Below are 6,000 nucleotides of genomic sequence, written 5' to 3' on the forward strand. Positions count from 1 at the left end.
GTATATATATGTATAAAATAATCTCATTCTAGAAAGGGGTGGTGGTGGGGTATGTAATAAGATATATACAAACTATTTACACTTCAGGTGCCTGTACTAAGTACTACATGTATCGGATGTTTGTAGGTTTATGTAAATTACGTTCTCGTCCATTAAAAATGTAGGGTAGCTTAAACTTATTAATAATTTTTTACATATAGAAGCCGAGAAACACCTTCCAGCGAAAATACTGGCCTTGTAACCCACGGTAAATGAACGTGGAGCGGCCGACTGTGGGTTTCCGACCGCACATGTTTAAGAAAAATTAAATGCATAGTGATGTAGAGCAGGAAAACCTCTACCACAATTGTAAATTTCATGATCCCTGGGGTACGGAGTCTGACCCCAGGGCGGGGCCAAACTTACTATATAGTGTTTCTGTGTAAAAGACTTAAATAACATCTTCTTTAGTGTTATTGATACTAAATTGAAACTAAATGGATATTTAGAAAGAGCAGGTAGTCCTTTACCAAAATTGTAAAATTGATAATCCCCGGGGTAGGGGTTCTGACCCCAGGGGGGGGGGGGGGACTTAGTATACAGTATTTATCTGTAAGTTTGCTGATACTGTATAAAATCGAAATGCATACTCAGGAATAGCAGAAAAAGTATGTACAAAAAAATGGTAAATTTACAACCCAGGGTTTTGACTATAGATTGGGTCCAAATTAGTCATATCTTTTGATGTTTTAATGTTAATATACCTTTGTATTATTTAAAGCCTTTCCTCAGTGTATGCACTTTTGAGGGCATTGGAATTTAAGAACACATCTTGTTTTATACTGTTGCTGAACATTAGAAATTAGTTAAAATAGATATTCAGAATAGGATTTTTTTTTTTTTTTTTAGATTTCATAGTCCTTGGGAGTAGTGATACTTTTTCACTAGTACTCAGGTGACCGATAAGGCCTGTGGTCCTCTTATTAACCTTAGTGTTAAGATGGATCAAATAAATAATACAGGAAAGATGCTTTTCTCTAGCACAGCTAGGTCATGTGCGTCATATTAATATTGAGGGCATACCCATTTTGTGTGAATTCAAGTTCCGGTATGTCACGAGCCTTTGGGGCTAATATAAGTTGCTGTCAAACTATTTCATGGAAGTAAACATTCAACAACAAAAATCTTTTTAAAATCATAACGAAGTGCAGGACCAAGGCGTCGAGGTGAGCGATGTGGCCCATGGCGGTGTGTGTTTTGGCACGAAAGATTTTCTGCAAGATAAGTTCATCGCAAAATGTTTATTGTGATGTTATGGATCCATTTAGCGATGAACATGTCTAGCAAAAAACGTAAAATCAAATTCTGGCTAAATATGTCTAGCAAAAAACGTAAAATCAAATTCTAGCTAAACATGTCTAGCGAAAAACGTAAAATCAGATCCTAGCTAAACATGTCTAGCAAAAAACGTAAAATCAGATCCTAGCTAAATATGTCTAGCAAAAAACGTAAAATCAAATTCCAGCTAAATATGTCTAGCAAAACACGTAAAATCAGATCCTAGCTAAACATGTCTAGCAAAAATCGTAAATTCAAATCCCAGCTAAACATGTCTAGCAAAAAGCGTAAATTCAAATCCTAGCTAAACATGTCTAGCAAAAAACGTACAATCAAATCCTAGCTAAACATGTCTACAGGTGCTTATTTCCGCTAGATATCGGTAAACATCTTGCGATGAACATGTATAGCTAAACAAAGACAATGCTGATTTCCTCTGAATATCGTACACGCCAGTTATAAAGTATTTACAGTACTGTAGAGCGCGTGAGAAAGTGCGTGATAGGACGAGGCCGTCCGTGCCTAATGTTGGCTTGTTTTACGTTCTTTCGAGAATATGTTTACTCATTTTGAGACGTCACTAGCTGTAGGTGAAGTACCGCAATATGGGCGGATCCAGGAATTTGTTAAGGGGGGGGGGGGGGGGTCTAGCACTTGATATTTTAGCTACTTTTCACAATTTCCACCCCACCCCCAGTTACGGTTACACCTTTTTGCTTGTGTACATAACATCTTAGGGGAGATCATTAAGACAGTTTATACATGAAAATGCTTTGTGTATTTTACTACTTGTTTCCCAATTTCTAGTCATTATTATCACTATACTCAGATCTGATTTTAAATGATAAGGAGAAGCTGATTTAAAGGTTACACCCAATAGGCCAGGATTCCGGGAGCCACCTAGGCCCCCAGGAGCTCTGCGGTAAATGGTGCAAAAACCTGCATTCTGAGCAATTCCTGGCACTTGGATTCTTTTTCACTTTTGAATTGTCTGCTTCTTAAGCAAAACTTTTATGTTGCATATACTAATTCTTAAGTGATACTTATATCTGCCGAAAATATCGTAAATATATGTATATATCAGTGTTTCGTCTTATTTATCGTAGAATTAAATGATATGCTGGTGTTGAGATATTCGAATGATGCAATTACACGCAAGTATCCACCTTTCATATCATTTCGACTCGAAGTCTCGTTAAAATTAAATAACTTAAATTTTTGGGTCCGCAAAAAAAGGAGGGGGGGGGGGTCCGGATCCACTGGACCCCCCCCCCCCCTCTCTCTATCTCTCTCTGGATCCGCATGGAAGGTGTTTTTTTTAACACGTCAACGTCAGCCGCGACCTGATAAGTATATATTATATATATATATACACAGCGACCGGTGTCCGTGCCCCCCAAAATGAAAGACTACGCCACTTTACAACGACGGAAGACAGTTAGTTAATAATAAAAATATGCACCAGAAACACAAACGCCTACATTGATTACCAAGCTTCCTATCCCACAGAATACAACATGGTGTATTGATGACAGAAACGTTTGTTTTATGATTGTGCTTGCGCAATTGCCTTTAACTAACTTTCTGTTCAGCATGGGACATCTTCTCTAAAGCCTCTAACTTCTGTGGAGTTCAAACGCGAGAAAAAAGGTTGACACCAGGAACGTATTGCTATCAGAGTGGCTGGTTTCCTCCATCTCGGCTCTTTCGGACACCTCTTGTATTTGATAGAATATTGTCATTTTATAGTCTCTACATAGACTGTTTGTATTCAGCTGAATTTCTATTGAAACCCATCGCTTGTCATTTGCAATTATGGAGACAGTTTATTTCAATCTAGTTAGATCCAGTTTTTCGTGCCGTCTTTCCGCGTGCGAATATTTATACATTCCACGAACACTCCCACCTATTTCGCGGGATTGTTGTAATTGTAGGAAAATCTGTTTTCTGGTGTATTTTTACATTTTATTTGAATTTAGACCTACACTGTATATTATAAGATGGTTAGATTTTATCAGTTTAGAGTTTTTCCGTCCTGAACTATATTATTTCCTTTCCATCGTTCTAATATGGAAATCAATACGAGTCAAGTTAAGGTCAGGTGACATGCGCGGATCTAGAGGAGGGGTGTGTGTGTGTGTCTGGACCCCCCCCCCCCCCCCCCCCCCCTGAAATTTGCAAAGATAAAAGAATTACAATATAACGATTTATAAGAAAAATGAGTTGACTGTTATTATACTATAGATATTTTTTTGTGAAAAGGTTCGACCCACCCCCCCCCCCCCCCCCCGGAAATAATTTCTGTATCCGCGCCTGGGTGATATTAAATGGCTTACAGATGAATAATGTATACATATATTTTACGTATCCGATAGTATTTATATTTTAAAAACTACAGATTTTTTGTTTGTTGTTTTACGCTGTGTTGACAGCATTACAGCCATTTTACGGCGGTTAACTAACTAAATATGTTTGGTTGTGAGTGTAGGCGTTTCCCTGACGACCTTCAGTGATCCTACTATATAGAATATAGATATCAATGAATGATAAAACAGAGAATATAGATATCAATCAATGATAAAACAGAATATAGATATCAATCAATGATAAAACAATATAGATATCTATCAATGATAAAACAGAATATAGATATCAATCAATGATAAAACAGAGAGAATATAGATATCAATCAATGATCAAACAGAGAGAATATAGATATCAATCAATGATAAAACAGAGAGAATATAGATATCAATCAATGATAAAACAGAGAGGATATAGATATCAATCAATGATAAAACAGAGAGAATATAGATATCAATGATAAAACAGGGATAATATAGATATCAATGATAAAACAGGGAGAATATAGATATCAATGATAAAACAGAGAGAATATAGATATCAATGATAAAACAGAGAATATAGATATCAATGATAAAACAGAGAGAATATAGATATCAATGATAAAACAGAGAGAATATAGATATCAATGATAAAACAGAGAGAATATAGATATCAATGATAAAACAGGTATAATATAGATATCAATGATAAAACAGAGAGAATATAGATATCAATGATAAAACAGAGAGAATATAGATATCAATGATAAAACAGAGAGAATATAGATATCAATGATAAAACAGAGAGAATATAGATATCAATCAATGATAAAACAGAGAGAATATAGATATCAATCAATGATAAAACAGAGAGAATATAGATATCAATCAATGATAAAACAGAGAGAATATAGATATCAATTAATGATAAAACAGAGAGGATATAGATATCAATGATAAAACAGAGAGAATATAGATATCAATCAATGATAAAACAGGGAGAATATAGATATCAATGATAAAACAGAGAGAATATAGATATCAATGATAAAACAGGGAGAATATAGATATCAATGATAAAACAGAGAGAATATAGATATCAATGATAAAACAGAGAGAATATAGATATCAATGATAAAACAGAGAGAATATAGATATCAATGATAAAACAGAGAGAATATAGATATCAATCAATGATAAAACAGAGAATATAGATATCAATGATAAAACAGAGAGAATATAGATATCAATGATAAAACAGAGAGAATATAGATATCAATGAAAAAACAGAGAGAATATAGATATCAATGATAAAACAGAGAGAATATAGATATCAATGATAAAACAGGGAGAATATAGATATCAATCAATGATAAAACAGGGAGAATATAGATATCAATGAATGATAATACAGAGAATATAGATATCAATCAATGATAAAACAGAGAATATAGATATCAATCAACGATAAAACAGAGAATATAGATATCAATGAATGATAATACAGAGAGAATATAGATATCAATCAATGATAAAACAGAGAGAATATAGATATCAATGAATGATAATACAGAGAATATAGATATCAATCAATGATAAAACAGAGAATATAGATATCAATCAATGATAAAACAGAGAATATAGATATCAATCAATGATAAAACAGAGAATATAGATATCAATCAATGATAAAACAGAGAGAATATAGATATCAATCAATGATAAAACAGAGAGAATATAGATATCAATGATAAAACAGAGAATATAGATATCAATCAATGACAAAACAGAGAGAATATAGATATCAATCAATGATAAAACAGAGAGAATATAGATATCAATGATAAAACAGGGAGAATATAGATATCAATGATAAAACAGAGAATATAGATATCAATCAATGATAAAACAGAGAATATAGATATCAATCAATGATAAAACAGAGAGAATATAGATATCAATCAATGATAAAACAGAGAGAATATAGATATCAATGATAAAACAGAGAGAATATAGATATCAATCAATGCTAAAACAGAGAGAATATAGATATCAATCAATGATAAAACAGAGAGAATATAGATATCAATCAATGATAAAACAGAGAGAATATAGATATCAATGATAAAACAGAGAGAATATAGATATCAATGATAAAACAGAGAATATAGATATCAATGATAAAACAGAGAGAATATAGATATCAATCAATGATAAAACAGAGAGAATATAGATATCAATCAATGATAAAACAGAGAGAATATAGATATCAATGATAAAACAGAGAGAATATAGATATCAATCAATGATAAAACAGAGAGAATATAGATATCAATCA

Source organism: Ostrea edulis, chromosome 7 (assembly GCF_947568905.1).
Source record: "Ostrea edulis chromosome 7, xbOstEdul1.1, whole genome shotgun sequence".
Taxonomy (NCBI): domain Eukaryota; kingdom Metazoa; phylum Mollusca; class Bivalvia; order Ostreida; family Ostreidae; genus Ostrea; species Ostrea edulis.